The sequence below is a fragment of the Anabrus simplex genome, chromosome 2 (assembly GCF_040414725.1).
Source record: "Anabrus simplex isolate iqAnaSimp1 chromosome 2, ASM4041472v1, whole genome shotgun sequence".
In the NCBI taxonomy this organism is placed as follows: Eukaryota; Metazoa; Arthropoda; class Insecta; order Orthoptera; family Tettigoniidae; genus Anabrus; species Anabrus simplex.
The window spans coordinates 526,180,365-526,193,255 of record NC_090266.1 but is presented as its reverse complement, the minus strand read 5'-3'; positions in this window follow the sequence as shown (position 1 = coordinate 526,193,255).

Sequence of the window (12,891 nt, the reverse complement as noted above, 5' to 3'; positions counted from 1 at the left end):
GGTGTTTTATTTCCCCTAACGCCTAGAATCTTCCGCGAGAGGATATAAACTGCTGATTTTAGGGTCTCCGGGCTACTTCTGTTCCATCTTTCAGTGTATTAAGTACATAGCAGGAGGCGGGAAGCGCCTCTTTCTTCGGCGGCGTCTACAACAAGGTAATGGCCAAGTAATAACTTCTTTCTTTGCTTGCTCAGCAGTTTAATCTTCGGGGCGGGTTCTAGGCCTTCCACCATGTAACCTTCCTTTAAAATGTAAAGACTACTGGTACCTATCCTATCTTCTAAACCACATATTGGGATAGAGAGTGCTAACCCTCTCGAGTTCCCACTCATATTGTTTTGAGGTGGACTTATTTTCTCAAACCAATTCTTCCGTGATGTAATGTAAATTGTTATTTTCTGAAGTCACCTCCGTAGTATGGGATTAGCCCTTGTATTAACGGCCTAGTGCCAAGTAGGTCTTAAACAAAGTGTATCAGGAGTGCGGTTAGCCTCCTCTCAAATTGTTATTTTAGAGGTCATGTAATCAACTTTCTTTTTCATTCAATAGACCTCAGTAGGTTGGGTATTTTACCCCTGTGAATACGTCCTTAGAGGACAGCTTGAAGGTAGAGTTGGGTGTGGCCTTTGAGAGGCTTAAATTTTGAGAGCGGATCGCTCTTTTGAAATGGAGTGTCATATGCCTCGTGGAGGCTTTTCTGTGTAATTCGGAGCCAGGGGCTCCTAGGGATGAATGGGGTTTTCTGCCCCTCTGTTAAAACTTGTGTTTGTGGTAAAACTGAGCTGATCGCTGAAGTCAGGGCGTGAAGCCCAAAACCTGTAAATATTGTAACTCCCCTTGATTTGCTACATTGTACCTGCCATGTCTGTTATTGCTTTGTTTTTGAAAAGGAAATATAACCTTGTTAAATTTTAAATTAATTTTACATGCACTATAATTTCGTAGCTTGAAACCCATTCACACCCGCACCTTCTTTTACGCATAACTACCGCTAAAACACGGTAACAAGTGGTAGCAGAGCGTGGTTGAATGGGTCTCAATTTAGCCCCTTTTGACGGCTAAACATTGCTTTGATTCGAACTCTAACAATTTTCTCAGTTGCTGGAATTTTTTGAGTTTTTCAAAATTGTTCTGTCATCATGCCCGGCCCTCGCGATGTTCTCCTCCTTAACTACTTGCGCAAAGAGGAGTTGATATACGAGTTAACTATCAGAAATGTGCAATCTGGAGGCACGGTTGCAATCGACACCAACAAGCTTAGAGAGTCCCTTGATTTGCCCATTTCCATCCCCAATTTGGGAGAGAAAGAAATTGATGACTCTCTTTCCACGATCGTCGAGAATATTACTGGGCTAGCATCTGTAGTCAGCTTTTTTGATGAAAACGATCCGTCTCCTAATCAAATTAAGCGTGTGCAAGGCAGGCTATATCACTTTTCAAATAGAGTTAATGATCTGTTGTCTCTGAAGGTGAATGACGTTCAGAGGAAGCAAGCTAATACGCTCCTTGAAACTATCTCTGAATTGTCTAGTAAAGTCACTCAATTGTTAACTGGGGAAGTTCCTCCCAAATCTGATCAGCTCACCGTTGTGAATGTAAGTAGTGAGGAAGAACCTGCTAAGGGAGAAGGCAATAGGATAACCGTTGCTGCTCAAACTATCTCTGCCCCATTGGACAACGAGTCTGAACGCCGCACATCGTTGAACAATGTACGTGCTGAATTAACTTCCTTGCCATTGAAACCTTTACCTACTATGTCGCCCGGGTTTAGCAGCTTGCCTCATCCATTGGCAATGTTGCTCAGAGGTATATCCAAGTTTTCCGTTAATACCACCAGTGACGTAATTTCATTTTTAAGATTTCTAGTGGAATTTCAAGATCATGCCCTTGTGTTTTCTCTTTCCCCATGTCAAATTTTGCAAATTATCTATCCTTATGCTATTGGGGTTCTCTCAGATAAAATAGTAAGAGCCATAGCTGAACAGTCATCTATCGAAGATTTCCATGCACATCTGCTTGCAAATTTTATTCCTGCCCGCGCGAGGTCATCTCTTATTCAGAAATACTATTATCGAGTACAGAGGTTGGACGAAAACTTGGCTGACTTCATCCAAGATATTAAGTTTTATACTAGGGTGTTTGCTCTTCACTTCCCTGAGGATCAAATTGTACAAGCTATTGTGGAAGGCATTTCACCATCTTATAGATCATACTTGTGTTTTGCGGCGTGCCCGCAAACTTTCTCGGAACTTGAAGCGTTGGCCGTCTCAGCGGAAGGAGTTAGATACGCCGATTCTTTGCGTGTAGCGAAAGAACCCCCGCCTTCCTTTAGTAACACTCGGCCTCCACCTCGCCGACCAGTCACGCCCCGTAAATGTTATGCTTGCGGGTCGCCTGACCATCTTCGCAATAAGTGTCCTCTGATCAAGTCTAGTAGGGCAAATAATGGAGCTGGTTCATCACAAGGCTGTTTTAAGTGTGGGGCCTTCTCACATATCGCCAAAAATTGCCCAAACTCAAATAGCACCCCCTCCTGCTCAACTTCTGGTGCCAATTCCACCTACGCCAATAATAAAAAGTGACTAGTGGCATCGGCTGAGTCGACTAATCCATCTTCCCGAGACTCAGCCCCTAGTAAACAGGTTGTAAATGCAGAGAACAATCAGCCTTCAAATTCATCTTTTGAATGCCCTAGAGAATGTCTTAGGATTGCGGCGGATACCCCCGCACCTGTTCCTTTTCTTAAGATTGAGTTAAATAACGAGCCTATAACAGCTCTCTTAGATTCAGGCAGTGTTTGTTCGATTATTTCGGCTGAATGGTATTCTAAATTGAAATCTGTTTGCAAACTACCTGACCATGTCTCAGCTCTTATTCAATATGTTTCGGCTAATTCATCGCCATTAGAAATTCTAGGTTCCGTACTGGTCAAAATTCGTATTTTTAAATTTACATGGAAAATCAAACTGTTTGTGGCTAAGCACTTGTCTTGCCCCATCATATTGGGAGCGGACTTCATTTCTCACACTGGTCTTGTGCTCGATCTCCAGAGTAGGTCGTGCACATTCAAATTTGCGTCCAATTGTAGAATTCCCTTGTTAAAGTGTAATTCTGTATCATGTTCATCTATTTCGCCTACCCAGGATGAGATGTTGTTAGACCTTAGACATCTACCTGAGGAGCAGGCTGATAGTATTCGGAAACTGTGTCAGTCGTTTCCCGAGGTGTTCTCTGATACTCTTGGTGTTACTGACCTTATTGAATACAAAATTGAGGTCACGGATTCGATTCCTGTCCGTTTTCCACCGTATAGGCTATCTCCACCTAAAATGAAGGCTCTGAAAGAAATCATCGATCAGATGTTGAAGGATGGTATTATTAGGCCCTCTAAGTCAGCGTATTCTTCGCCTATTTTTCTAGTCCCGAAACCCCAAGGAGGCTTCAGGCCTGTCATTGATTACAGGGCTCTCAATCGGAAGGTGGTGTTGCAATCTGTGCCCCTTCCCGACCTTCATTCTTGTTTTTCATGGTTTCGTAAGGCCAAGTTCTTCACCATCTTGGACTTAAATCAGGCCTATAATCAAATTCCCCTAGCCGAAGAGTCTAAACATCTTACAGCGTTTGCCACGGACTGGAATTTATATGAATACAACCGCGTGCCTTTCGGGCTCCCTACGGGAGCAGCTGTACTCACTAGGCTGCTAGATAGGGTCTTCTCCGACATCAAATTCGAGTACTTATATCACTACTTAGATGATGTCGTCGTATTTTCCGAAACCTTTGAAGAACATCTAGATCATCTGCGAGAAGTTCTCAATCGCCTTCGTAAGGCTGGGTTAACTGTTAAGTTGTCCAAGGTTGCCTTTGCTAAGTCCTCTATGTCATTCCTAGGGCATATTGTGTCACCTGATGGTGTAGCAGTCGATCATTCTAGAACACAGGCCATCCGTGATTTTAAACCTCACAAGGACATTAAAGGTATCGCCAGGTTCATTGGCATGGTGAATTTCTTCAGGAAGTTCATTCCTAACTTCGCTAATAGAGCGGCGCCCTTAAACCTTCTTCGTAGGAAAGGCATCAAATTCGAGTGGGGACCTTCTCAACAAGCCGCTTTCGAAGATCTTAAATTAGCTCTCTGTAATGCCCCTGTACTTGCTATGCCGGATTTCTCGAAGAAATTCATCGTCCAAACCGACGCGTCGTCGTCGGCGGTAGCTGCAGTCCTTCTTCAAGAGACTGAACTAGGGAGGCGCCCCATCGCCTATGCGTCTAGGACATTGTCAGCTCAAGAAGCAAAGTACTCCATATATGAGCTTGAAGGTTTGGCAGTCTTATTCGCCTTAGAAAAGTTCCGTCTCTATCTGGAACACGTCAAATTCGACTTGGAGACAGATAATCAAGCCTTAAGCTGGGTCTTAGGTAGGCCGCGTCGTACTGGTCGTATAGCCCGTTGGGCCATCCGTATTTCTGCCTTACAATTCGATGTACGACATATCAGAGGTACTGAAAATGTTGTTGCTGATGGACTCAGCCGTATGTTTTCTAACGACGTCGAGACCCATGAACCTGTCGACAGTTCATCACCTTCCGAGTCCATACTATCTGAGGTTAATGCCATCCTAACAGATGCTCCCATGCTCTTTAGAGATATTGAGAAGTACCAACGTGAAGATCCGACGCTGGCTCCGATAATGGAAACCCTTTCTTCTGGGGAACATGTTGTCCCTTATGTTCTGAGGAATGGTGTTTTATGTTGCCCTTCGAGGCATGACAAGATGATGAAAGTTGTCGTTCCAGCTGTTCTTGTGCCTATGATCTTCAAGTATTATCATGAGACCCCATTAGGAGGGCATCTTGGAATCTTTAAAACCCGTGAAAAAATTCGTGAAATGTTCATTTGGAAAGGTATGGACGGTGAAATCCGTGAACTTGTAAAAGCTTGTAAATCTTGTTTGCTTAGTAAACCCACCATGTCCACCAAGGTAGGCCTTTTGTCTTCGCATCAAGCGTCGCGCCCCATGGAACGCCTGTATATCGATTATGTAGGACCCTTCCCCCAGTCAAAGGGTAATGCTAACAAGTTCATCTTTGTGTGCGTAGATGGCTTTACTAGATTTTCTTGGTTATTTCCGACTAAGCTGGCTACCGCTCAGTCAACCATTACTTGCTTAAATTCTATTTTCGCTTCTTTTGGCCCGTGCCAATATATTGTATCTGATAATGCTAAGGCGTTCACATCAAATTTATTTCGTAAATTCTGTTTTGACTTGTCCATCTCTCATGTAACTACTCCCGCTTATTACCCTCAACCATCTCTGGCTGAACGGGTTAACCGTAATCTCAGGTCCGCACTTATTGCCTATCATCATGAAGATCATTCTAGGTGGGACACGTCCCTGCATTGGTTAGCTTTTGCTTTGAATTCGGCGGTTCATGAATCACACAAATTTACTCCAGCTTCTTTGATGTTTAAGTTCGTTCCCAACACGCCGCTCTCTAACCTCTGGTCTCTGAATGACATTCTGCCCGAGACAATAGATCCGGACAACATTAAAGATCTTTGGAAGAAGGCTAAAGCCAATCTTAAAGTGTCTCATGAAAAGGTTAGGGAAAGGTATGATCGTGGACGGAGACCCACCACTTTGAAGGTAGGTGACCAGGTTATGGTCAAAAATTTTGTTCCCGCGGGCAAGCTTGCCCCCAGATTTCATGGGCCTTGTATCATTCTCGATTTTCTTACGCCGGTTACCTTATTGCTAAGTAATCCAGCCACCGAGAGGATATTTAGAGTTCACCTGTCCCAGGTGAAACCGGTGTAATTTCTGTGTTAACTTGCTTCATATTATTTTGAAAGGATATGAAGGTTATATTTTTTTTTTGAGTTTCACTTTTAAGGCATTCTGCCCCTTCTGTAATATTTTGGTTTTAGATGTAAGCCTTGTGTAAAACCTGCCCCGACCAGTTAAACTGCCATCCTGTGCTTGCCACGGCCATTACCACGCTCCCGTCTCCTGCTCCACCTTACACTGTGGCTTCATAATAGTAAATGCCATGGATATCTACACGCCGCTGGCCCCTCAACCTCTCCACAAGCCTGTACCCTCAAAGAAGATGATAGTCCAACACAATTCTGCCGCCTAGCTTTAATGTTTCAGCGCCCCCGCAGCCGCGCAGCGCCGTGCAGCGACTGGGGAGGGGGATGGGCCCCCTCCTCTCCAGCGAGGACGACATGTGCACGGCGAGCCGGAACTCTCCTCCCGGCCAAGGCTGATGTGCGGCGCACGACCTGCTACATGCCCGCAGCCTGTATCTGTTCACCGCGGGCGCGGCGTACTTCAACTCCTCTGCTCCCCTCATTGTGCGGGCGAGCGGTATCTCAGGGTACTTGAGGGGTCCGAGCGGCCTCCGTTGGACGCAAGCTGCAACGGCCGGTCTGGCCATCCGACTCAATCTACATCAACTACATGGACAGTCACCATAAGCAATAACTACACTTGGGAATTCAACAAAAATAATTGGTAGACATTGCCAAATTTTTCATCACTTTCAAGTATTAAAAGTTTATCTTCAGAAATTCAAATTCTACAAACATAAAGACTTTCATTCACCTGCAACAACAATATTTTGAAACTGAATTAAGAAATCTTGTAAATGCTTCTGCTATCTATCTTCGTATCAACATCATTACTTGGACTTTGTTTCAAACTGATTTCATGTGTCACCCCTGGAGGAACTTTTGGGGGGGGGAGGTCTGTACCGGGCGGTACACCTCTACACCGTTTATTTAAAAGTTGCGCCAGTTGAAACTCCTCTTCTGGAGGAAGGTTGAACTTTATCTATTCTATTAATTCTCTACTTTCTCAGAAGATGTCACCACGTGGAAAATTTTGAGTTTTTGAACTGTGTCACTTTTGATGTGTTTTTGTCTCGCTTGAAGTAAGAAGTGTGAACTTTCTCTTCTAGAGGACACTACTGAAGAATTACAATAGTGCAACCTAGTGCGAAATCAAAGAACTATTTTGTTGAAGAAATTTTTATTTCAAATGTTTGTTCCTTGCTAAATTTCTTTCTGTTATTGTTTAAGTTGGCTGTATACCCCTCTTTTTCCCCTTAGTTTGGATCTAGCCAATCCCGAATTTCTTTAATTAATTTTCCACCAATAATGTGTTTCTTTTTCCTCTATGTAGGGGTTTCTTTTCCCTAGCCAATAAAATTTTTTTGTGGGAGGGTGTTTTATTTCCCCTAACGCCTAGAATCTTCCGCGAGAGGATATAAACTGCTGATTTTAGGGTCTCCGGGCTACTTCTGTTCCATCTTTCAGTGTATTAAGTACAAAGCAGGAGGCGGGAAGCGCCTCTTTCTTCGGCGGCGTCTACAACAAGGTAATGGCCAAGTAATAACTTCTTTCTTTGCTTGCTCAGCAGTTTAATCTTCGGGGCGGGTTCTAGGCCTTCCACCATGTAACCTTCCTTTAAAATGTAAAGACTACTGGTACCTATCCTATCTTCTAAACCACATATTGGGATAGAGAGTGCTAACCCTCTCGAGTTCCCACTCATATTGTTTTGAGGTGGACTTATTTTCTCAAACCAATTCTTCCGTGATGTAATGTAAATTGTTATTTTCTGAAGTCACCTCCGTAGTATGGGATTAGCCCTTGTATTAACGGCCTAGTGCCAAGTAGGTCTTAAACAAAGTGTATCAGGAGTGCGGTTAGCCTCCTCTCAAATTGTTATTTTAGAGGTCATGTAATCAACTTTCTTTTTCATTCAATAGACCTCAGTAGGTTGGGTATTTTACCCCTGTGAATACGTCCTTAGAGGACAGCTTGAAGGTAGAGTTGGGTGTGGCCTTTGAGAGGCTTAAATTTTGAGAGCGGATCGCTCTTTTGAAATGGAGTGTCATATGCCTCGTGGAGGCTTTTCTGTGTAATTCGGAGCCAGGGGCTCCTAGGGATGAATGGGGTTTTCTGCCCCTCTGTTAAAACTTGTGTTTGTGGTAAAACTGAGCTGATCGCTGAAGTCAGGGCGTGAAGCCCAAAACCTGTAAATATTGTAACTCCCCTTGTTTTGCTACATTGTACCTGCCATGTCTGTTATTGCTTTGTTTTTGAAAAGGAAATATAACCTTGTTAAATTTTAAATTAATTTTACATGCACTATAATTTCGTAGCTTGAAACCCATTCACACCCGCACCTTCTTTTACGCATAACTACCGCTAAAACACGGTAACAATAATAATAATAATAATAATAATAATAATAATAATAATAATAATAATAATAATAATAATAATAATAGTAATAATAATAATTGTTACCGTGTTTTTGTGGTAGTTAGAGGTGAAAGAAGGTGCGGGGTGGTGAACAGGTCTCAAGCTACGAAAGTAAAATTAATTTAAAATTTAACAAGGTTATATTTTCTTTTCAAACTCAGAAATAACAAGAATGGCAGGTACAGAGTAGCAAGGCAACAAAGAGCAACAATAGTATTTACAGGTTTTGGGCTTCGGGCCCCGAACTTCCAATTCTCGAGCAGGTAGCCCGAATTTACATGTACATAAGGTTTAGCAAAGGGGCAGAAAACCCCAATCATGCCCAGGAGCACTTGCTCCGAATTACACAGTAATACCTCCTAGAGGCACGCAGAAACAAATTGCAAAAGAGCGATCCGCTCTCAAAGATTTAAGCCTATCACAAGGCCACACCTAACTCTACTTTCAAGCTGTCCTCTAAGGACGTAAACACAGGGGTAAAATACCCAACCTACTGAGGTCTATTAAGCGATAAAAGGATAATTACATGACCTCTAAAATAACAATTTGAGAGGAGGCGATCTGCACTCCTAATGTATTTGTTTCAAAACCTAATTTGGCTCTAGGCCACAGATGCAAGGGCTAATCCCATACTAAAGAGGTGACTTTAGAAAGAAACAAATTTACATAATGTTAAGGAAGAATAGGTTGAGAAAATAAGTTCACCTCAAAACAATATGAGTGGGAGCTCGAGAGGGTTAAGCACTCTCTATCCCAATATGTAGTTTAAAAGATAGAATAGATACAAGTTTCTTTACATTTTAAGGAAGGTTACATAATGAAAAAACTTCGGACCCGCCCCGAGAGTTAAACTGCTGAGCAAGCAAGAAAAGATGTAATTAATCGGCCATTACCTGGTTGTTGACTGCCGCCGAAGAAAGAGGCGCTTCCCGCCCCCTGCTATGTACTTTACACACGAAAAGATGGAACAGAAGTGGCGCAGAGACCCTAAAATCAGCAGTTTATATACTCTCGCGGAAAGTTCGAGGCGTTTTAGGAAGGAAAACACCCGCCCACAATCTTTTATTGGTGGTTAAAGAAAACCCCTACACAAGATGAAGAAGAAACACATCATTGGTGGAAAATTAATTTAAGAAATTCGGGATTGGCTAAATTCAAAACAAGGAGAAAGAAAGGGTTAATATTGCCAACTTAAACAATGACTGAAGGAAATTTAGCAAAGAACAAACTTTTGAAATTAAATTTTCTCCAAAAAAAAACAGTTCTTTCACTCCGCACTAGGGTACACTATTGTTGATCTTCAGTAGTGTCCTCTAGAAGAGAAAGTTCACATTTCTTACTACAAGCAAAACAAAAATACGTCGAAAATGACGCAGTTCATAAACTCCAAAATTTCCAGGTAGTGACATCTTCTGAGAAAGTAGAAAATTAATACCGTAGATAAAGTTCAGACTTCCTCCAGCAGAGGAGTTTCAACTGGCGCAAATTTTAAATAAGCGGCGTGGAGGTGTACCGCCCGGTACAATAATAATAATAATAATAACTGTACACATTAACACGACAAAAATCCCTAAATAATTTGATTGCGCCCTCGTATCTTATCACTACGACTCGCTTAACTACAACTACATTACGGTAAGGATATGTTTTAGATTCTATAAGATTTATGAGAAATACATATTGCAACCAAATCCAGCCCTGTCATCGGGCTCCGTCATGGTGAAATTAGAATTCCATTCTTATCTAATTACAGTTCTTCATTTTTCTTGATGTATCCTACATTTCTTAGATACAACTTATATCTAACACGGAAATATGACGCTTTATTATTCACACTCAACACACGATATTTTCACTGTACTATCACGCGTATTACGCTGGAGCATTAATCAGCTTATACATGCACACATTACTCCGTGCTGAATCGGGAAGGATTGTTGGTAATATATATGTCGGACGTCGGCCTTTTCCACACACACACACACACACACACACACACACACACACACACACACACACACACACACACACACACACACACACACACAAATCCTACAGTTGCACGCCTTCCCTTATGTCTTGACAAGATTCTCCCGTAATCTGATAGGGGTTGTGTTTGTCCTTAACCTCCTTCTAAATGGTGAGAGTGAATATTTCCAAACAGCCGCTCGCCAGCTGTCTTACTACAAATATTGAAAGGAAAGTGTTCTTTAAACTGGAATCATTCCCTGCGTGTTGAAATATCTGCCGTTATTACTGAACATAACAAAGACTGTACTGCACTTGTGTCGTAATTATAATGCAACTCAAAATCTCGTAACATAAGTGCCTGCTGTTCCATAAATTATGTTTTATTTAATTCCATGATGATCTAAATATCAGTGTCTTAAACACTTGATATCTTGATTAAATACTGCATTTATACTTATATATATGCACTTTATTATATCGTATTTGTCCACTATACGGAGCGACGATTGATACACGTCTGACCGACACTGTCCCTTCCTGCGAACTAAACTGTCTGAATTGGGCCCTTTCATGGTTTAGTTGTGCTTCAGCGGAAGGATATTCACTTTTGACATATGGGAATCACCGACTGGAGAGCGTCTCTCAATAAAAAATGCTCAATAGATTAATTGTACCACCTGATTAATTATATAAAGTGCGTCTTATACCAATGATATGGCGTGATCCTAGAATTGTTCGTCAGATTTTATATAACATTGACAGCGTGGGTCGCACTAATTCTTCCTACGCTCTGTGGAACCAACTCTGTTGTGGCGGTAACTCCACACATCTGTTAAACTCATAGCTTAGTGCGTAATTAATTATTTGCACTTTTAATTAATGTAATCACTCGGACCAAAATATACTTAGTAAATTCAAGTGTTCTGGTATTATGAAATCCATCTTAATTATTTGCAGAGATCGCAGATAAATTAAATATTCTGTCCCGCTACTTTCAAAATATTTGAATGGTGAATTCTGATTGGATGAGAGGCATTCGCCATTCACTTGTATAGACGAGACCATCACAGATCAAGGAGTTTTGGATAGTAACTTCGTTTTCTGTCTCTCTTGCACAGTGGAATTTTCCGCTTCTACTGCGTAGTCTCCCCTACTCCTATTCTGATGCAATCCACCGAGTGTTCGTTGCATACTTTGCAGAGGTTAGAATTTCTTCTAGAAAACAAACGTGGGCTTCGTATAATTCCTCGTTCGCTTACAGTGGCCTCATGAATATACCATAATTATATAATTTAGATTCCATTATGAATATCTTACTTCTTGTTTCAAATAAAATTAATTAAATTTACCAACAGGCTCAAAATGATGGGTGCAGTACTTCCCGATATTTTAAGATTTACGGCCGTGAAAGCCAGTTTTGGGATGAATATACAGTATTTCACTGGCAAAATACGTAACAGTAGTTGTATTATTAACAATTATTGCAGCTCTTCTTATTCAAATTATTTATTGCAATGTTGTCACTGATTGTCCAGGTTATAATGTAGTGAAGAAAAACAAGAAAAATCAGCTGATTTCTGTATTCCGAAAACTTATTTGTAGTTCTGAGTAGGTAGTTCAATTCTCCGGCGTAAGTTATACTTGCACCCTAGATATTTCAGCATTCAAGAGCAGTTTTATTTTCTGCGGGCTTGTGGGAATAGGACGAAAATACTTTATAATAAGGATTTCGTTTTAACTAAATTTCAGACGTTTCAATTAACCAGTTGTAATTAGGGTACGTCTAAACGAAGTTTAGAATTACCGCAGTGTAATTATATCATTAGAAATTATAGTGCCTACTGCATCATTGCATAATATATGCTAGTAGGGTAAAACCTGTTATAATTAAAACCAAACCAAACCCCATGGCACTACAGTCCTTGAAGGGCCTTGGCCTACCAAGCGACCGCTGCTCAGCCCGAAGGACTGCAGATTACGAGGTGTCGTGTGGTCAGCACGACGAATCCCCTCGGCCGTTATTCTTGGCTTTCTAGACCGGGGCTGCTATCTCACCGTCAGATAGCTCCTCAATTTTAATCACGTAGGCTGAGTGGACGTCGAACCAACCCTCAGGTGCAGGTAAAAATCCCTGACCTGGCCGAGAATCGAACCCGGGGCCTCCGGGTAAGGGGCAGGTACGCTACCCTTACACCACGGGGTCGGCCTGTTATAATTAGGATACGCCTAAGTGCGGTTGTGAATTGGAGTGTAGTTATTTTATTAGATAGTATCTTGGGTTCTACATTCGTATGGTATCCTTGTGTATGGTAAATCTTTCGGTTTTCAGCATTTAACTACACGGCACTTTGCATGTCTAGTAGAGCATATTAGGTAAAATTCCAATAATAATATATCTACGTATATAGCTTTTTTATGTAATCCTTGTATAGTTCATCAGAATTTCAACGTATAACAGCAATTTTCATTACTGTTTGGGCGTAGTAATAACCCTTTGTAATTATGATACGCCTGAACCCAGTTTAGAATCATTGTAGTGTAGCTATTTTGTTAGAAATTAGTGTGAATATTTCAGTACTGTGAAATACTTGTGTAGTAGCGCAAATATCTCTCCAGAAATTTAGCTCTTACTAGAGTTCTACTGT